Here is a 22392-nt window from a genome sequence, read left to right on the forward strand (position 1 = left end):
TTTATTGCTGCACAGGTTATCGCCGGAAATTTACATCCAGAGAGTTACAGGATATAATCCAATGGAAGCAGCCTGTATCAAGATTTTAATGGCCGTTGGATTATGTTTAGAGAGGCTGGCTGAATTTATGTAGCCAGACCGCCCTAGGAACGAAGCTCGGAAGCTTCATTGTGTAGTACCTTATTTGTGCAATAAATAGGCTTCAAAAATATTCCTCCCTTAGGAGAAGAAAAGAGTTGCAGAGGAATACTCCTACTTTTTCAAAGCAGTATTCGGACTCAGTTGTATCTTCCTGAATAATCTGACATTAATGAGGTATACATTCTGCAATACGTTGCTTTGGCTATTTGCAGTTAATTTACCCAGGTTAAAGTGATTGCATGCCGGTGTACAAAACTTTCATCATTGGAGAATCTTGGTGTCCTACAGCAGTGCGCTGAGTCGCGTAAATAACGCTTTTCAAGGAGAGAAGAGGCAATGAGGAAAGACCAACATGAATGTTTCAATGGTGTTGCACGTGCTGCCTACGTGCATAACGTGGTGGCTCAGAATCTGTCAAAGAGAATTGGTTTGGGTGGTTTTAAAAATACGTTTGGGACTTTTAATATTTTTTTTTATATTTTTGACTGTACTCTTTGGCCTACATACCATTTACACATGCAAATCTCATCTATTTTTTCAGAAAAGTTTAATGTTCTGTTCCATTATATACCTAGTCCACCAAATATATCAATATGAAACATTTTTATCTGGTTTTGGTTCAAGTGTGTCACAGGCTATGGGCTATTCCTGTGGCTGCAGTCTTTACATAAATCTTATATTACTTTGCACTGTAGTCTTAAAAAGATAATCCTTTTCCAGAATAAACAACTAGATTCGTGTCAGAGATTTATGATTGGGTTCATTTACTTCTCCTTCGTAAACAAAACTAGATTTCCCATTTTAAAAGATTGAGGTATTGCATTGTAAATGTGTGCCATTCTGAAGTATACATGTTCCCAATTACTTTGTTTTTTGCAATACATTGTCCAACAGCGTCTGGGCATTCGTATCCCAGGTTTTAACTTCGGTGTTAGCTTTTCAGCTGGAGTCCGGTTTCTTAACAGTTTTAATGCTAGGGACTTGGCACTTGAAATTCGCTGCTTATTGGCTAGTATTATTACCCAAGTTTGAGACACATACATTTTGATTTGTGAATCATCTAACGTGCTAACATACTTTATTAAACCTACCACAGATGCAGATTTACTGGGATTGTGAGATGACTGGTCACAAAATATTAAAAATACATTTGTTTGGCTGTTAACCCACGTTCCCTCTATTACCTGAAATGCCACCTGTGTGCTTAAGTCCTTGTGCTAACAGAGATTCTGTTTTTACAGTTTGATCTGATGGAGAATTCACTTAGCTGTGTCATAGTGCTTCAGCAGTTCTGCTTCATATGTCATTGTGGTTCTGGATTTATGTTGTCTCTTGAGAAGATAAGTATGTATGGATCTATTTGAATTTTTACCATTAAATTGTGCAGGTCTAACAGCGAGGGTACAAATGATGCTCAGTAAGGAGAAAAGTCCACTGTGTAAGAATGGGAAAGACAATACTATGGTATCAGAAAGAGTTTGCAGTTTTTAGCAAAGATGCGTAAGGTACCTGATACAGTAAAATAAGATGTAAACAAGGTCTGACAGTCCATGGTGCCTTAGAAATCATAACTGTATAAAATGGTTGGATGGCAAGCAGGGTAACCCAAATGGAGAAGGAAGGATTTCTTACTAGTCCCTTAAACATGATGGTAATTATATGCAATAATATAACTTAAAAGGAGAGACAAACGGGGGGAGAGAGGGAGGAGGGCAGGAGTAGGAGGAATTGGTAACTCAGTTTTGTTTACTGTCCGAGGGCCACTGTGGTGGCTTAGGCTTTTACAGTCACAGAAGTGGTGGCTGGAAGGGATCTCTGGGGTCCACCAGTCCAGCCTTGCACTGAAAGCAGGATTGTGACCTGTGGTATTTCAGGTCACCCATGGCTTTGCTTAACCTGCCCTTCAAAGCCTTCAAGGATAGAGACTTGACAGCCTTCCTGGGCAGCATGTTCCGGTGCAGCACCACCCACACACAATCACATGCAACCAGTCACAACTACAGTGACTCAATTCATGACCTTTGCTACCTGTTTTACCATTCACTACTACTGAGAAGAGTTCAGCTCAATGATCTTTGCCACTCCCCTTCAGGTGGTTGTAGATTGTTATCAGATCTCTCCTTATTTTCTTCTTTGCCAGACTAACCGAGGCCAACTGCTTCAACATGTCTTCACAAGTCATAGGTAGGCCGCTCACCATCTCATCAGCCCTCTGCATGCCCCTCTCCTGTTTCTTGACATCGTTCTTGAACTGGGAAAGCCAAAACAGGATATAGTATCCCAGGTCTGGACTCAGTAGCACTGAATAAGGAGGGATAACAATTCCTATTCATCTGCTGTCTTCATGCTCCCTTCCTAATGTAGCTCAGTCTATGATTCACTTTATTAATACTGAAAACACCCTGTTGGCTCATATTCAACTTAGTGTCCGCTGTGACAGCCACATGCTTTTCAGCTGGGCTAGTGCCCAGGCAGCCTCCACTGCTGCCTGGCACTATCCAACCGCGCGTGCACAACTTTGCACTCCTTGTTAAACTTCATGCGGTTTCTGTTGACCCAATTTTTAAGTTTCTCAAAGTTCTCTCAAGTGAAGCTCCACTTTTTGGTTTGAGAACCACGTCCTTCCAAGTTAGCATTGTCTGAAAATCTGCTGCAGGTGCATCCTGTGTCATCATCCAAGTTACGATGAAGGTAGTGAACAATGCTGGCCCCAGTACTAACCACAGTTGTTCTGCTTGCATTGGCCACCAATTAAACATCAACCCATTGACTGCTACCCTTCAAGCCCAGCCATCCATCCAGTTTCAACCCATCTAGCAGTCCATTCATCCAGACCATACACCTCAGCTTTTTCCTCACCTTGGGCTTTAACCACTTGCTTAATCCCCATTGCTCAAAATGGCAGCTGTGCTGGAGAGCTTACAGACTGTTCAGCCCTCTGAAAATGTGTATTGATGAAAACACGAAGTGCTGATTTAGCTTCCCAGCACTTTTCCTCAACTATTGCTGCAGTGCTGATTACCCTCTTCCCTAAAGCTCTCATTAAGTCCCCACCCTGCTTCCCATGAAATGGTAGTACTGCAGTGACTGATAAGGAAATAAAGATTTGACGTAACAGCTTGGTTGCTGCAGCATCAGGATACAGAACAGAAAAAGCATCTTGCTCCCAGTTTTGTTCGATCCCTGAACTTTTAACCAATGCAAAGTATCCCCAAATAACCTGGTCACTTCTTGCTACATAGTTCTAGTTAAAAAGAAAGATAATGTATGGTATTTAAATATTTCACCTCCTCTTGCTTTCAGTAACCTCTTTGGGTTACTGAAGAATTCTCTGTATTTGGAAGGGCATGTTATACTGGTCATGGGTTAAAAAGGAAAAAAAGGACAAGCCAAACTGAATATTTTAATTTGGCATAGAGGTTGCACAGTAGTACAGCTTTCATATGACACCCTAAAAGCTTGTGGTTCCTCTTCATTTTGGCAACTCCAGACTGCCAAACAGAAATAATGTGTATTTTCTTGTTTTTCCCACTGCCTGTTTGAAGAGAATCCTTGGTATCTTTGGTGGATTTACCACAAAACATCATCATCAAAAAATACCGCAAGCAAGCATAAACATTCTCAGCAACTCCCCTGCCTCCTCCCATGAGAACTGCGGAGTCTTATCCAAATACGAAAGAATGAACTACCTTGCTATCTTCAAGTTTACCCAAGAACTGAGGATAGACCATGGGAATGGAATTCAAAAGTGGAAGAAAAAGCAACATTTTTATCACTGCTGGCGTGATTTTCACTTGGACAATAACTCCTTGTCTTTTCTCTTTTTTTCCCTGTCCAAGAGCAGATGCATTATAGCAGCTACAGATATGGGAGGGATCAGGAGGTCCTGCCAATTTTCTTAGATCCTTCAGAGACATCACATCCAAAAAACTATCCTGTGAGAGATCTGAAAGTTTCCTAGAGTGTATTAACATAAGGACAAAAGGATGGTCCTCAGCAGATGGGTATGCTGAAGAGATTAACAATCCTGGCTCAGAGTGGCGTGGCTATTCACACTAGGGATTCCAACAGCAAAACTGAATATTGCTATTCCACACATTGGATGGGGCAGGAGTGTGTAGGTGGGGCTTTGCTTCGGAAGTGAATGGCTGCCGCCCTCACACTTTTCAGTCCTTCAGGGGCAGCAGCAGCAAACCTGGGTTTCCAGGTTGTAGATGAAGAACCCAATGGGAAAATGGATGTTCTGCATCTCCTTATAGTTAATTTGCTGCTTCAGGAAGTCACAGCACAGGAGAAATGGCACTTACTCACAAAACAAAGGAAGACATGATAAAACAGTCCTTTTTTGCAGCATGACTTAATTTCAGCTTTGTACATTAGCAGTCCAAGTTGCATATTGAAAGGTAAAATAAACTATCTTATCAAAAAAATCCTATTAGTTGTAAGTGCTATTGTAACACTATCATGTTTTGCACACGCTGATGTCTTGCTTTTCAGGTCTAAAATGTGTGCACATAAGGGCGTGGTTGCAGTTGGTTAAACATCAGAAGTACCGTGCTAGGAGAAAAACTCGGGGGCCCTCCAATACGACTCACAGTTGTGCTGCAGTCATTTCCTCCTCTGGATCAAACCTGTGTAAGAAATCTCAGAGCATTCAGTGACAACTGTATGACTTGGTCATGTGTTGCACCTGTTGCAAATATACCAAATTAACTGCAAATTCCAGTAAGGTTAAATTAGCACTCAACTAGTTAATATAAATTAAAGTATTTATTTCAGTGGTAGCAGGGTTTAGTCCTTCAGTCCATGGCATTCAAATCACAGTATTAATCTGTGTGCAGTAGCTTTCTAATTATTCACTCTTGAAATATTTTACTCCAGTGGTACGAAGTAAATGTTTTGCATATGTCTCATCTAAACCAATACATTTGTTTTTACTGCAGATTAAGCAGTTTTTTTAAATGCATTGCTAGCTTTGTTCTGTATTTTGCATTATGCTTATCTTGACAGACTCTTAGCTCAAAAGAATCTCCTGATCTGTAAACATTTTTAAAATATTAGATAAAACAGTATTTGTACTTGTAAACTTTGAGTTCTGAGATGGATTTGAACTGTGTGATTTTCTTTCCTGTTTCTCTTTTTATTCTTTGTAGCACCACTGCCAAAGTACTGCATTTTTTTAATAAACAGTTCATGAAATATAGCTTTTATGAAATACTAAAATAAAAATTTTAATAACTTGACATATACCAAGCCCAAAGCAGTATCTTTTCAGAAAAGGTATTTTTTAAACACAAGCACTGCAATAATATTAAGATTCATGAGAATAGAGCAAGTAAACAATGATTAGAAACAGGAGGAGAGACATACACTGTCCTCCACTGGAAAGGGAGCTGTAAATATTTTAGCCTAGTTACGGTAGGTAACACTCAGTTCACAGGTAAATTGCATTGTGCGATTAGTGGGTCAAATCTCCTAACATTGTCCGCATCAGTACTTGAACCAGATATTCTAAGGTTGTGGGAAGCTGCCAGGGTGTTTTCACTGTTCCTGGACTTCGCTGCTGTTGTACTCTCCGAATCTGCACGGGCTGTTTTGGAGGGCTGGAGTGTGACTGATCTGCATTAGTCCAACAAAACCCAGAGATCCTGTAACAGAGATCGCTGTGAGAGTTCAGCCAGAACTATTTGTACGAAAGCTGACGTTACGTGTCCAAGACAGAGTCATTCCTTCCTTCTCAGTAACTGTTCTGATGTCACTTGCTTGTTTTGTTGGGTTTTTTTTAATCTTTGCCTATGTAGCACTCATATCTTCAACGGCCACAGTTTTCCCTAAACAGAGATAGAGAAAAGGCACGTAATCCTTGGACCATCAATTTTCAATCTTTATTAAACTGCCTCAAGATCTTTAGAAAATTTAAATAAATGCAAACAGGAATGCAGAATAGAAATATATTTTATGCTTCTTTTATTTGCTAGCATTTTGTAAACTTCAAAATGAAATTCAAACATTTATATTAAGGCCTGGGTTATGTTTCCTTGTTAAGTTTTCATTGTTGAGCAGTAAACAGAGGGCTTCCTTTGAAATCAATATGAGCATAAACCAAATAATTGTTGCCTTGTGCTTAGTTTGTCCATATCTCCGTATATAAAGAAATATTTGCATTTTTTCAAAGTCAGTTAAACTTTCAGTGCTACATTATCACTATGCCAATCTACATATGAACCCCTCCCAGAACATTTCTTCTTACCCTTTCTGCAGTACATTTCTCCAGTGAGCTCTAAGTGAAGTAAACATTTCAGTATTTGATTATATGCCCAGTACCAGTCCCACAGGTACTGGGCATCCTGCGCCCACTTTCCAAAAGACATTACATGCATCAGAAACTTGGTCTTGTTCAGTAGTCTCTAAAGCCAGACCGAGTGTCTCATATTTTGGGGAGCTGGAGCAGTTCCCACATGAGGTGTGGGGGCACACAGATCACGATCACTTGTTTTCTTACCATATGGCAAACCGCAAACCAACAGGATCAAGGATCCCTAGGACTAAAAGTGACAGATCATTTGTGTGGATATCATGATCCGCATCATTAAGGTTTTCATATGAAAAGGAAATATCCACAAATTCTGAGAAAAACTGTCTATGGGGAGAGACTTCTCTGAACTTCTGAGACAGAGGGTGACCTGTCGGGTGGAAGGCCTGCACTCATGCTCTGATTTCTAAGCAAGCAGTGACCATGCAGTAGCTGTAAGAACAGTTCTCATTCAGTACAGCATGGAAAGTACAATATAGCTTTTTTTGTTTCATTGTCAAATTACTAACTGTTTTTCAATATTACAATTTCTGTTACTTTTGCTTTAATATTTTAGAAATTACTTTGTATTTGGTACTATAATGAACTACATTGTTTTTCTCCCCCCATCCCCCCCCACAATTCTACATCATTGCTTTAAATGATGTAGAATTAAATTGTTTTCAGAATCTGCCTAGCAACAAAAAAATGCTCTCTCTCCCTCTAGTGGAGGAGAATAAAATAGTTTTCTTGCCGGTTTTGCATGCATAAACCATCAAATAATACTATCAGAGGTTGAAAGCTTTTCTGAACAAGAATACGTCATAATTTGTGTTTAATGTATAACATGTTACATGACTAGTAGTTTAATAAGAGATTTCAATACTTTTTTCTGCAAGTGCACTGTTTTTAGAGCGATCCTTAATCATATGAATTTTAAAAAATTTATTTGTGCAAATATTTGCAGATATCTAGACACATTTTAAAATAACGATAAAGGCCCAGCAGTTAAGATAAAAAATAACCCCTAATCTCAAAAGTAAAATACAGCGTGCTTAATGTTAAACACAGGAGCAACTTGCATGTTGGTATTTGCCAGATTGATCCTCAGTTTAAAAATCATGTGCCTAAACGATGAACTTTTTACTTAAGCCAAATATTTCCAGCATTTGTGGTGTTCACCTTAAGAGAAGAAGACTGCCACAATACTTGGATGCAACGTGTGTCCCTCTCTTTCTCAAAATTAGGCGTTACAATCTAATGTTTTGTTTCAGTCTCCTAATAAAAACATTTTTGAAGAACAGCATAAGCATCTTTTAAGCACCTGGTATTCGTTGTAAGTGCAAACTGCTTATGTAAGTAATGATTTACAGGACTAAGTCCATGATTAGTGTAGTAGAAAATACTTCTTATGTATTACTGATTAAACAAGATGTGCCTATAATTACTCCACTTCTAGTTTCCAAAATATAACAATACTGTTGTTTCTTGGCTAGATTCTTGTTTTTAGTGGAAAGTTTGTTTTCTTATTCTGCTGAGCTTCTTTTTAGTGTATTGTCATTTTTATTATCTTCGTGGTTTTATTATTATTTTTCTTTCCCTTCCTTGTTGCCATGCAAAACTTCACACAGGCAGGTGGGGAAGCTGCCCATCCAAGGGAATCTAAAAGATGATGTGCATGTAGGTAACTTCACAGTCTTAAGCTTTTAGGGAGAGGGGCTTTCTCCACCTGCAAGTCACTGCCTTGCACTGAGTGTGTCACTGAGAGCATTTTAGCTCTAATTAACTTGAGTTTGTGTATTTGTTGTTCTTACCAAGTCACTAAGGGGTAACAAAGCTACTTAACAAGAAGCATTGGGTGGCTGTTCTGGGTTGCCACTGTCTCACTCAAGTACCAATCTCTTAGCAAGAAGGAAAAGCTTTTATTTTCTTGTACGGGGGAGTGACTCCAAGGACTGTGGTGCAACGAGTCACTAGAGCTGTAATTGCTCGAAGTAGCACATAAACTTAAAGAGTGTGGTGAAACGGTGCACTAAGAGATGATACAGAAGAGATGGTGGAATGTTCTTCAGAAATGCCAGTGTGGCCTCCTGACTGTATCTGTACTTGAAAATCACCTCCAGCATGAAAAAGAGAAGTAACAGAGGGACAGAGGGATGTAAGAGACAGTGCTTTTGTGGCTGCCACAGCAGCTCTGCACTTCCATCCCAACAGAGATAGGCTGGCGTAAATGCATCCCAGGCTCTGGAATTTGACAAACTATTTACGGCCTGGTTAGTTTGTGCGGTGTTTTAGGGAGGGTGACACAGAACAAAAAGCAGAGGAGCAAAGTGTGAAAGGGACATTTGTCCACTGACTGTTCATATTATCAAACGGGGGAGAGAAAGTAATAGATTGCTGCCCAGGATAACGTAGTAATGCCATCACACACACCAGCCTGTATTTGTTGGTTGTGTTTTCCCAAATGCTGTATTCCTTTCCTGTTCGTGTAAGAATGTAATAAAGATTATTATTTGTGGGAGAGCAAGCGTTGGCTCCTGAGGCATTCAAAGTTAGTTGTTAACTTTCCCCTGATTTCAAAATGGAGTCTCAGTCGCTGGTGGTCAGCAGTTTTCAAAGGACCTCGTGGATGCCTGGAGATGCCCCTGCTGCTGCTCCGACAGCTACGCTGAAGTGGCATCAAACACACAAACAAAAAAGAAAAAAAAAACTATCAGATGTTCTCTAATTTAAATCAGTTGATCATCTGTGGAGTTGCATCAATAGGGAATGCAGATATGGTTTTAATACAACTTTATTTTTATGTGTTAAGAAAGGAAATTATTATCAATCTTTATAAGCCTTGTTTTGCAAGCAATTTTTGTTCATGTTCAGAAATGGTTTTTCACCCAGTTAGCATGTTCCTAACTTTGAGATTATGACTATTTCAGCCTCTTAGTATTTTCAGGTGCACTGTCTTTGTCTTCAGGATTAAACACTGCAGACTCACTTCTCAAGATTTTCTTCAGAGGCACATACTTTCTTTAGCTCATTTCATTACTGACCTGACAGTTCCCCGAGTGTGTATTTTTAAACTTATTTCTTAACAGCAATGTAATGAGACTGTAATGAGGAGCTATAATTAGTATTAATGAGGCTTAATGTAATGAACAGTCACCACAGCATTTTACCGTCCCTCGCAATAACAAGGTTTCTGCGGCCCCGCCGCTCCTCTCCCCTCGACGCCCGTGTGGAGACGCCGCCGCACCGCGCGGACGGCTGCTGGAGGCCGCCGCTCCCTCTCCGTGTGGCAGTGCCGAGCGAGGGCCCCTCTCCCTCCGCCTTCCGCCCACCGCCAGCCCGCCATAACCGCCGAGGGAGGGAGGAGAAAGGGCGGCGGTTCCGCTGGCGGCCGCCGCGCCAGGGGGCGTCTGTTGGGGCAGCCGGCCTGGCCTGGCCTGGCCCGGCCCGCCTGGGGCCCGGCCCCAGCCCGCCCCGGCCCCTGCCCGCTTGGCCCGCCCGGCTGCCGGAGCGGCGGGGCCCGCAAGGCGTGAGGTGGGACGCGGGTGCTGCGGGGTCTTGTAATTAGAGGTTTTTACCCTTCCTGGCTGCTTCCGTTCTCATGTAGAAGCTAGAGTTTGGCACGTCTTTAACCTTATTTCGTCACGGATAGAAACAGCAGCTCAGGAAGGTATGTCAGGTGCAGATGTGACATACCAGGCTCGTCGGTCGGGAGTGACCAGTTACATCAGTGGAGTGACAGCAGGTCACACGGAGATCAGACACGTTATGGTTTCTGTAAATTTTAAATTATTTACTAAAAGTATACTATTTTTTAATATTTATTTTAACCAAATTCCCTCTGAAAATGTTGCTACTTCAGGTGTGGCAAATTCGATTAAAAATTATTTTAATTCCTATATTAATTAATCTAACATCTATTGCTGATTTATTGACGTTTTGATAGCTGATTTAAGTAAGGCAATTACAGAAGAAGCGGGTTTATTGTTCAACAAATAATTATTCTATATCATTGGAATTTTATAAAAGTTTGTTGCACTAAATAACAGCTGGTAATGCTTGTTGAGTATGCACAATTCATAGTGCTCTGCAAACCATTATAAACATATTGTTTCACAAACAATGCCATTTACGTCATGGAGAAGCCAAGAGACACACTCAGAGCAGACCGCTGAGAAGACTGGAAATAATGAGCTCATCCTCTGACCCCATTTTGATGGCTCTTTGACCCAAAAAGCAGGTAGTGCTGAATAGGCAGGTAAGGCTGATCATCCTGGGCTTCTAAGGAGGTTAAAAATTGCATGCAGTAAACTGACTACTGAGTGATGAGGTCTTCATTTTCTGTGGTTAGAGCAGCTTTACAGAACCAAATCTAATTGTACTCTGTCAATAGCCGATGGCAAACCTTCATTACCTTTTGTAGAGCTAGCATCAAGTCCCTTGGACTGATTCTGCCAGGGAGCTCCAGGCAGTTTTAGATAACTGTTCTCACAATATCACTTGTCAGACCAAGGTTTTGTGTTACACAATATCAGAAACGAGAACAGTCGTCACCCGATTGCCAAGTCATGGTTTCAGTGGGAGAGCACAGGGAAAGAAAGCTGCTACTAAATCTTTCAAACATTAAATTATTTTAACTAATTTCACCCTCAGTTTCATTCACCTCTTATTAAGGTTCATTTATAAACAGAAGAAACAGTCCTACCCACTGATAAAAAATGTTTTATGAAATACTTTAGTTACAGCAAGTAATGGAATAAATTTGAAAGAAGCCCGGGTTCTGTAGATGTGTACACTGACTATGGAAATTGCCAGTAAGTCTTTATATACGGAGTCTCACGAAAGACAGAGGTTTCGTTATTGCCTGTTGCACAGGACCAAGTGTGTAACAAGGTAACGCGTATGGCACTGATCCTGCGGTGCACATATCTGGGGCCTAAACAATACAGAAAATTTTTCTGGATTTTTTTCCCCTTATGTTTAGAGAGCTAGATTTGAATTTCAAGTTGCTGCCTATTTTAAGTCTCTTGTTTTGGGGGGTTATTAATTTTTTAAAATATTTTAGAAGTCTTATGTCTATCTGCTTAGTTGCTTCTAAACTTCTGGCCTCTTAAAGATGTTTCAGATTGAGATTTGAGATTCAAATAAAAATTGAGTTGCTAATGACTTCTGATGCTTTGATAGCAGTACAGTGTGTTGTATTGTTAAATGTATCTTGATTTATGTGTTTCTTAGTGCACTTAATAACTGTGTGCTTACAGTTAGGTGGAGTGGCCTGCAGCTGCGCCACTGAAATCTGTGGGTGTTTTTTAGCTTTGACACCAGCGTGAGCCTGGCTGTGCTCTAACCTAGAGGCTATGCAGCTGGTTTTTACCATACTTAGCTGGCTATGATAACATCCTATTAGTCAGAACAATGAGGAGGCAGAAGCGAAGATAAAATTGAAGCTTTAAGCATCTGACTCATTCAGTTTCTGGCACAATGAGGTGCAAATTGCACTTCCTGAGTTTGCAGCACACCTAGCAAACCTCAATTACAGCATACCCCAAATGCGCTATGCTATGAAAAGGCCTGCTCACTGCCTCAGCGCACACCCATCTAACTTGCACGTTGTTGCTTCTCATTGCTAATTTAATGTTGGTAGTAGCTTCTTGTAGGATGTTAGCGAACAAAGGCTTTGTGTTCTTGCAATTCTTTGTGCTGGTTTTGCAGTCTTTGCCCATTGCCACCCAGAGAGGACAGCTTGTAGTAACGGTATCTTGATAATCTTCAGTTGGACAATAACTTCGCAGACGTAGGGCCTCCATCATCTGTGCCCTTACCTTTTGACATTGAAAGGTGGAATATTAGTAATTGCAATATCACTCATGGTGGTAATAAGCAGCATACTACCTTGCGGTTTTTTCTCAGAAATAGCAATAGACCTGCTTCTCAGATGCATGCCATCTGTTCCATCAACAAGTATAATTTAATGACCCCAACGGACAGAATCATAGAATCACAGAATGGTGGGAGTTGGAAGGGACCTCTGGAGATCATCTTGTCCAACCCGCCTGCTTGAGCAGGCACACCTAGAGCAGGGGGCACAGGAACGCGTCCAGGCGGGTTTGAATGTCTCCAGGGAAGGAGACTCCACAAACTCTCTGGGCAGCCTGTTCCACTGCTCTGGCACCCTCACAGGAAATAAGTTTTTTCACATGTTTAGGTGGAACTTCCTGTATTCCAATTTGTGCCCATTGCCCCTTGTTCTGTTGTTGGGCACCACTGAAAAGAGTCTGGCCCAATCCTCCTGGCACCCACCCTTTAGATATTTATAAGAATTGATGAGGTCCCGCCTTCAGTCTTCTCTTCTCCAGGCTGAACTAACCCAGGTCTCTCAGCATCTCTTATAAGGGAGATGCTCCAGCCCCCTGATCATCTTGGTATATCTCCTTTGAACTTGCTCAAGCAGTTCCCTGTCTTTCTTGAATCCAGGGGTGCCCAAAACTGGACACAGCACTCCAAATGTGGTCTCACCAGGGCAGAGTAGAGGGGGAGGATAACCTTCCTTGACCTGCTGGCCACACTCCTTTTAATGCAGCCTAGGATACCATTGGCCTTCTTGGCCACAAGGGCACATTGCTGGCTCATGGTCAGCTTGGTGTCCACCAGCACTCCCAGGTCCTTCTCAACAGAGCCGCTTTCCAGTAGTTCAGCCCCCAACATGTACCAGTGCATGGGGTTGTTCCTCCCCAGGTGCAGGACCTTGCACTTGGTTTTGCCAAATTTCATGAGGTTCCCCTTGGCCCAGCTCTCCAGCCTGTCCAGGTCTCACTGAATGGCAGCACAGCCTTCTGGTGTATCAGCCGCTCCTCCCAGCTTGGTATCATCAGCAAACTTGCTGAATTCCATATAATTATATCCAAAAAATCCCAAAGCTGGAATTGCGCTGGTGTCTTGCTGAAAGCATGTTGAAGCCCCTTTCAAGTCACAAGCCCTGTCTGAGAAATATTAACAAAATGTAGTGTGTTGGTGTAAGTCAGATTCAGCATCTATGGTGCATGGAGATAGCTGCAAGGTACGCTCAGCACCAGGAACTAGCAAAAGGAAATTCTGTCTACAAATCTGTGGTGGCTAGAGCAAAGGAGGAGCTTTTGAGGGCAAGTCAGAGAAGATGGTAGACATGTTTTACTCAGTACCCTTGTCATTACACAAAATATTCTGGTGCAGATACCCCTGCTTGCTGAATGCTGTTTTCTACATGAGATATCAGGTTGCAGCTGGTAGTGGGCAGGAGCGAAGCAAGGCATGCTCCAGCTAACTTTTTAGGACTTTCATAGACGACTACTTTGGGGAAAGGCTGTTGTTATTCTAAGGCTTGGAACCAAAATTTGGATCAAAAATATGGAGGTCTTGAGGCTGTTTCCTGCATATGTTCTAGTCCACTTATGTTTTTCATCCACAGTTAAAACGCACTGTGTACATTTGAGATTCTTGAAAGTGATTAAGAGAGTCCCAGGAAGGAATTTTCATTACAGGTGAGTTAATTTTTCAGTGGTATTGTTATTTATGTACATTCATTTCTACAGCAATTAGAAGATGCTCTCTTAAATCTCCCTGGACAAATAGAAGGTCGTAGTACTCCATAAAAATAGCAGTGATCCAAGCTGAGATGCAGAATTGAGTAATACGCAGTGAGGATGGGTAGAGCTGATGTAGAAGGTATGCTTGCTCAGTCACACCTTTCACCTTGCTCATCTATACTTACCTTACAAGTGCCATGACTCTGTAAGAATCACAGCCTATTTCCCATGGGCTATTTTTCCCTCTATTCCTTCTCATATTACTTGTAATATTTTGTTATTTAAGAGGATTTTTTTCTAAAATATTATTATGCATTTCTTAGAAAATTTTGAAATGGCTCTGAAGGCTTGTCTTCGAGCTCTTTAAGCTGGCTGAAGGGACAGGTGAGGTGAACTATATGCAGTTAAATAGTTTATATCATTCATGCCATAAGAATACCAAAAGCTCTTTTTTTTTTCCTATTCTATGTATATAGAAGAGGGATTTTTAGAAAATTTTCAGAGAGGAATCCTAGCAAACATATTGGGAAGCCAAAGAATATTGACAGAGTGATAGAATGTCCTCCCGAAATAACAAAGGACAATGAGTGTTTATGTTCGTTCCTTTTTCTGTGAAAGAGAATCAGAGCAGCTCAGTAGTACATAATATGCCATAGGCTATTAACAGGTATTCCACCTAACACAACTAATTAATGAGGAGAATTACATTCTAAGTAAGAGGATCTGAGTTTCGTTACTTTTCCTGTTTCTATAAAATTTCAGACAACCACCGTAAATCTACAATAGCTGTGAGGTTATTGTATTTATTACAATATTTTTATCTCTTGCTGTTACTTTTTGGTTGAGTCTGTGGTGGCATAAAAACATTGTAAATGCTTAGAGAAAGACTCAGGTTCTAAATATGTAAAGATAGCCTAGACATTTGGGGTTTTAAAGTAACTTCTTTGTTTTAGCTTCTCTTTAATTTCTTTTGCTGCTTCTTTTACAATGAGCAGTATTTTAACAACGCAGAGAAAACAGAAGCATGAGCTACTCCAGTTTCAACAAGATGAAATACAAGGTAGGTTAACTTTTTTGAATGTACAATCAAATTGCAACAGATTTCTTTAATTATCAGGTGTTGATAGGCATGAGTGTACTGTTGAAATGGATATTCTTTCTGGTTTTTAAATTCGTGTTTCCCAAATAAAAGCCTGGATCTTGTCTACATGAAACTCTTTAACAATAAAGGGTTGGATTTAAGACTACAGTTTGTGTGACACTGAAAGAATAAAACTATACTCCTTCCTATACTCCTTTTGTATCATAAAACTTCTCCAAATGACATTCCTAAATTTCAGAATAGTGTATTGGGACAAACCCAAAATACTTTTGAATATGTCCCATCTTCTTTTTACCAACAGTTAACAATGTTCTTTCTCATGAGTCTGCATAAGAGTGGGACACAAACTGGAAAGCATTCAGCATCAATTCCCACGCTTCCATCTCAAGCCAGTCCTGTCCCATTGAAACCAGTAGTACCCTTTTGCTGCAGTGGAAGAGAGACCATTATTTTAGCAGGAATTATACATAGTTTTCTGGCATCAGGTACTTTGGTCTCTGGTAGTTATTTACATCTGAGGACAGTAAAGAAATCGGGAAGTCTCCTTCCAGGCATCTAGGTTTCCTTTGTTCTTAGTTATGATGAGGATCATTGTGGTCCTAGGCAAGAGGAAACGAAAAATCAGACATCAGTAGTTTAGATCACAAATAATAGAACATTCTGGGTACATATACAATAGTTATGAGAGGAAAGATGTCATCAGGATGTAAGCAAATAAGGAACTTTTGCACTGTAGAGAGATGATTGGCTTCAGATAACATGGTGGTTGTATTAGTCCAGTATTGCAGCATGACACTGTTCCTGCTAGTGGGTTGTTACTAGATCGCATAGGCGATACAGACATACTGCAAATGTAGATAGTTTTTCAGAGTAGAATTACATTCAGTCAGCTTTATGACGTTACAAAAAGTTTAGAAATACCTTAACTGAACGTCAGCATGACCTGTTCACAAGTGATGCCTTTCCAGCCTCTCACATTGTAATTCACATTATTTCTTGTTTGAAATCTCTCCCATATTAGGATTACAATTAGAATTAGGCCAGAATCAGAGATGTTCATATGGTGCTATTTGGGATGAAATTAAATCTCCTAAATAAAGGCTTCCAGTGCCTTCTAAAACACCTTGAGTTGCCTAAGACATCCATATGGGGCTGTTAGATATGATGGGGCTGTCAGATTAAGGAGACCCTTATTCTGGAGCACAAAGTGGTTGAAAGGTGGGACAGTTGGTAGCTGCCTGTTTTTAGGTAGGTGAAATCCCCTCTGTGCAGTCAGCAGGCAGGCAGTGTACAGTCAGTACTGTTACAGCTGGCACCTCTGTTGAAAGGGGAGCTCCTTCTCATGTCACATAGCAGCATCACTGGCCGCAGGAAGAACCACGTAGTCTGCTTAGATACAGATACTTCATGATACTGGCTAAGCAGTTAGTGAATACTAGGTCCTGAATGTCTGATTGGCCTGCCCCTCTTGAGAGGGTGGAGTTTCCTTCTGTTGGGAGTGTGTTCTTTTTGATTTGCATTACCAGGCCACTTCAGAAGCTAAATATATAAGTATTATAAATCTTTTTATTTCCACGGTGACCAAACATCGCTTTCAGAGTTTCAGTTATTCAGATTATGGAAAACCTGCAAACATGTTTAGTCAGAATCAGCATGGAGTTTTGAAAGTCAATAGATGTAGCAATTATAAAAGATAGTATCTGGTTAGAGTAGTAATCTGATTTTCATTTCCTTTAAATCTTCCCGAATTCATTTATCAGTGTAATATCAGTGTAATGCCCATTAGTAGTGCCTGAAATAATACAACTAACATATCGTGGGTTTATTATTTAGCATAAGTCCCAAACTGGAAGAGCTTTACTTCTATAGAAAGTCTCATGAAGAACTCCAAATGAAATCTGTGACACCTTTAAAATTAAGCCTTAGCTTCATGTATAAACATTAATGATGCAGGTTTCATTTCCTACCAAATTCAGTGTTAACATTTTTTAAGCTTTTGTAATATTCAGAAATCTGCAAGATGAAGACTACTATTCTATGCCGGGGAATTCCTTCTGCTATGTCAGAGGGCTACAGAAATATTCCTAGAAAAAAATTCCTAGAATATCATAGAAAGGTATCAGTGTGGCATTGAGTGATATGCAATCTAGACCTTACAAGGTATGGGGGAATTGTTGTGGTGAAGCCCATTAAATGTGAAAGAAAATGCTAAATTAGGGTAATCTGTCTCTCAGTGTTTGCCCGGATGATCCCAACACTGCCCTTGGTTATTTCGGTAGTTTAATAGTCTACCAAATGAGGACAGCTCAAAGGTGATTTAAAACTTTGGCATCTCAGAAATCCTGTTTCTTCAGCCAGACAAGAAAAAAGCCTGGGGCTTGCTTTGTTTCAGTATTTCTTACCCACATGTAATTACTATGAAGCTAATATAGTCACACTAATGTAAAGCCAGTCCAATCTACATAAGAGCAATAGACAGTGAAGTCGTTTGTGGCAGATGAGGACAAAATCTTGTTTCCATCCCAGTGCCTCAGATCTCAAGTTTCCAGTGAAAATCCCAGCGAAGCTCTGGTACGCTACATCAAAGGTGTCTCTGCCATCCCAGACCATGCATTTGATCTTGCATTTTTTAAACAACAAAAAAAATTCACTTTTGCAAAGAGTGACATATAAACGATAGGTGAAAATACTTTATGAATTTCTCACCAGACAGGTAGTATAAGGATATGTGAAAGTTTTGCTGGAATATGATAATGCTGAGTGTCTGTATTGAATCAGTTTGTATCGTTCACAGAATATTCACTGTGGTAAGACACATTGATATTGATCGTTCCCTGTTAAAGATCCTTCTGATTTTGCAGACTACCTCCTAATAGCCAGCTTACATCTAAGCACAGAACTGAGGTTCCTGTTAAATGCCAACTAGGAACACTGCAGACAGCATGGAGCTGCTGCCCACACTGGGCATGAAGCCATGCTTAAATGTGTTGTGGGTAAAGACTTCGTGAACAGGCCCCATGGCTCCATTACAAGAGCTGTGAAGATTTGTAGAATGAAAGTTTACAGTATGCCTGCGTGCTGATCTAAATCAGCATATAGATCTAAGCTGCAGATAAGACCCTTAAGCCAGTGTTTCCTTTTGCCCATACATGGGAAATGACCAACTGATAGATGAATGACTAAGCAAAGTATGTTATTTATGCACATATAAAGTTGACTTTCTAGGCCCCCTGAAAACCACAGGAGACAGTGGTTTAATTTTCTTATGTCTATTCTGAATATTCTAGCAAAAACAATAGGAGTTTTCTGCTTATTTAGTGCATACTTTCAATGAGTTCATCCTTCTACACAATAAATGGAAGATAGAGTGCCTACTTTGTGTGTGTGTGTGTATCTATATATATATATTTATGGCTGAAGTAGCTAAATGCTCCACTTACTAAACAGATTATACCAGGAGACCAGAAGGCCAATCTGTCACAATGCAGTGTATTTTAAAAATAGCTCCAGACGCCAGTATTGACACCGTTGAACTGAAGCTATATGACTGCACAGAGCCCCAGTAAAAACAGAAGCTGGCCTGTGTGGAGTAGTTTGAAGCTTTGGAGTCATAACTCTGAAGTGATGCATTAGTGTTAACAGGTTGACAGGAAGAGGAGCCTCCTGTGAGGGAAGCTGGCCACTGCTTTCCCTTTCTCTTAAAGAAAAGAAAAAATGTTAATGTTTCTCTTTTTGTGAAAGCAAGTACACATGCAATATCTGTCCCTAATATAATCATCAAAATAAACTTCCTATACTCTGTGTTTTCCCCAAAGCTTTTTGCAGCATGTGTAGATCATTTTAGAGCATGCTTATCTCTCCACCATGTGCTCAAAGGCCACATGTATCTATGGAGACTATATGTCACTTTCTGGAACCATGCAGACTCAGTAAGCAGATGCCGACAGCATCCCATCCACATACTGTCTGTATTCAGAAGTGAGTTATGTAAAATCTAGTTACACAGTTTTGTCAAGTCAGAAACTATACATAGTACCTGTGTTTATGGCTTACTGTTACCTAACAACCAACCACAGGCTTGTCGTAGATGTAATAAAAATTAGGCCACTGTGTTCTCAGAAGCAGCCATATTAGCCTGGAAACCTCCTTGTCTGTGATAAGCCTGTGGCTAACGAGTGACAACTAGCCATGAGCAAGCTTTGATGAAAGCTTGCATCAAAATTATTATATGACTTTTGCAAATGGGACTTACACTCTGAAATTACTGAACTGCTTTGGAAATGCTTAAACTACAGTGTTTGTGTACATACATACTCTCCTAAGTGATGGTCACACAGAAGAAGATGAGACTCCTCAGATCATTTACAGTATCCTCCTTGCCTCTGAAATACCTTTGACTGCTTGTCTGTGTTCTCAAGTATTAAATTCAGACTTCTCAGTAATGTGCACTTTGGTTAAATGCAGGGAGCACCTATTTTCTCAACTTATCTCAAGGAAACCTGGCATTTAAGACTGCATTTAAATAAAATTAAGAAAATATTAGAAATTGAGGAAGCATTGAAATATAAGACCCTGAGACAGCTAAACTTCAGTGGAGGACTGGTGCTTACAACAGAATAGTTTCAAAGACTGAGTAAACAAACATTTATATTTCTATATTTTTATATGTGGCTTTTTTTTTTAATTGGTAAGTAAAGCTAATGGCTAGTGACAATTGGCAAAACCAGTTTGTCTTTAATTGAAAAACTATCCTGCTGACAATTTTATCTCAAATACTGTTCAGAACTATCATCTATTTGGATATTTGAAAGCAAATGTTCAGAGCAGATTATGTCACGTTAAGTTACACATAGATACTATCATTAATGTGCCTTACTTTTCTAGTAAATATACTTCTGAAAGATTCTAGAATCATGGTTTTAGAGGCTGAAATATTTTAGCCATTTGGGTTATTGTATTTCAAGTTTATTTCCCTGCACTACCCATCTGCCAGTTGAGGGACCATCAAGAACGCTCAGCGAATAGTGTATTGTCTTTACGTGTTTGTTCCTTGCTTTGCCCTATGAAATAGCATGACATGAATCAATCTAGCTATCAAAAATGTTGCTTTTTGTGATAAGGATACTTTTAATTTCCATACTCCCTATATTTCTCTTTCTGCTAAATGTCCATCAAAAGGAGACAGTGAAGGATATGGTTTACAAGTTCTGGTATGATATCCTTTCAACCATGAAAACCAATATATCACATGTAAAGGTTACAGTAAAATCAGCTAACAGATGTGTGCAGACAAAGCTCTCTTACTGTGAATAGCAGCTAACTATGCTTGTGTTTGTGGGGAAAAATAGCAGCAAGCTCGCTGTACAAATTATGATATCTTTGGGGGTTTTGATGTTTTTTTTTTACAGGACCTGGGAACTGACTTTAAAGATCATGAACACGTTCAGTATTTCATCTGAAGGAAAATACTCAGTGTCAGTGCATATAGAAAATGTGGTAAAAACCATCCCTTTATACAGTTGATTTCATTTTTATTACTTCAGTTGGGTTGCTAATACCAAAAGTAGTTTGAAAATGCTTTCAAATAAAGATAGATGTTCAATGTTTTCTGCTGTGCTATCACCTCCTCTGTTGTTCCCCCTTCTGTGACCTTGGTGCCATCTGTTCCACAGTACAAGTACTTGATGTGAGAACTCCACAATTTGTAACGTGGATAATCTTTGGAGTACCAGTAGCAAGTGGGAGAAAAACTTTTACTTTGCTGGCATTTAACCAGTGTCTTGCTGCATATGCTGGCCTTTGCAGTATTTACCACTGATGTACTCAGTGAAATACCAAGTCATCATTTGTTCTTGGATTGTAACAAAGCTTAAAGATATTTGCCTATTCTTAATAAAAGGCATAAAAAAAGACTGGAAGATATATTCAAAACAGAACCTCCTTGGCCAGCTGTGGTTAGAGCTACTTTTGCCAGAACAGCTGGAAGTTTTTTAATTGTAGTTCTTACAATTCATCGTTTCAATTAGCTACTGCCTCTTCTGCAGCGAAGGAGACCATGATGACCATTTAAATAGCTCAAATAAAAAGGCCAGAAAAACTATCATTATTCATGGACTGCAAATGAGTTTGCATCTTCTGCTATTTCTGGTAACAGCTGGTGGAGGACACCCTGATAACAGTTGTATATTTATCAGCCTTTCTTGTTTTGTTGTTCACACTGTACTTTAACCCTGTGGTTTATGGTCAAGGAAACAAAGAGCTGCAAATCAAGCTATTCAACAGGCGGCGAAGGTTCGGAGCACTTATTCACCACATGGCAAACAGCAATGACATAGCAGCTATTTAGTTTACTGAGTTAGGTAACTGATCCTAGATGTAAAACTCTAGCTCTTCCACCTTCTAAGAAACTACGATCACTAGTACTGTAAAACAAAGATACTCCTGCACAAAGTGTTTTTATGATACTGGCTGGAACTTAAAGGAAGCTGAACTGTTTGACTTCAACAGTTTTCAGATCCTTGGTATTATGGCCATACTACTATGAAGCTTACTATGAAACAAGATCAAGCAGAAGAGCTGGCATGTGAAAATGCTGCAGGTTTGCCAAAGGAGATCTAAACCAGAATTTATTTTAAAATAAATGGAAGCCTACTTTCACTGGGCTGTAGTAAAAGTGATGATTATAGAGAATAGAGTGGAATCCAGCTGCAGGTAACTATTGTTAGGTAGGAAAATAAAAGCAGTAAAGTAAGTTGGGAAACTGAGCCTTTTCAAATGCAAAATCAACTTTCACAATCAAGTGTCAAAATATTTTTTAATATTTGAAAAGATGTACACTATTTTGTCTTTACTTGTTACATTTAGAACAATGAAGTTTTATCAACATTTTAGGGGGTTTGTGACTTTGTCTCTTTTACTGCTGAATTCTGAAATATGTCAAAATTAGGATTACGAATGCTTTTTTTATTTATTTAAAGCAATTAGTTCTTCATTTAACAAGGCTGATACATTTTTCTTGTAGGACTTCCAAAAGTGGCTATACTTGAGGGAAGGACATACAATTTTTTAGAGAGGCTACCTAGACATAGAAATTTGAAAAACTAATTTTCATTGAAAATTTTTCCAGCATTGTCAACCCCAAGAGACCCATCCATGAGTACAGACACCAGAAAATTAATTGTCAGCTTTTAAATTATTATAAAACTAAAGGAAAACAAATCTGGTGTTCATTTGCCTTTTAACATTTAACCATTCAGAGTATGCGTGCTTTTAGCTTTGATATACATCTGTGAAAC

General features: G+C 39.8%; 1 long non-coding RNA gene across 1 annotated transcript; it reads left to right on the forward strand.

Moving 5' to 3' along the window:
* The first annotated feature begins 9930 nt into the window (after positions 1-9930).
* Positions 9931-19071, forward strand: LOC142059499 (uncharacterized). Its single transcript, XR_012661384.1, has 4 exons — positions 9931-10103; positions 13878-13950; positions 14991-15055; positions 18913-19071. It is a non-coding gene; the product is annotated as an uncharacterized LOC142059499 (long non-coding RNA).
* The last annotated feature ends 3321 nt before the right edge of the window (positions 19072-22392 follow it).

Source organism: Phalacrocorax aristotelis, chromosome 7, assembly GCF_949628215.1.
Source record: "Phalacrocorax aristotelis chromosome 7, bGulAri2.1, whole genome shotgun sequence".
Classification (NCBI taxonomy): domain Eukaryota; kingdom Metazoa; phylum Chordata; class Aves; order Suliformes; family Phalacrocoracidae; genus Phalacrocorax; species Phalacrocorax aristotelis.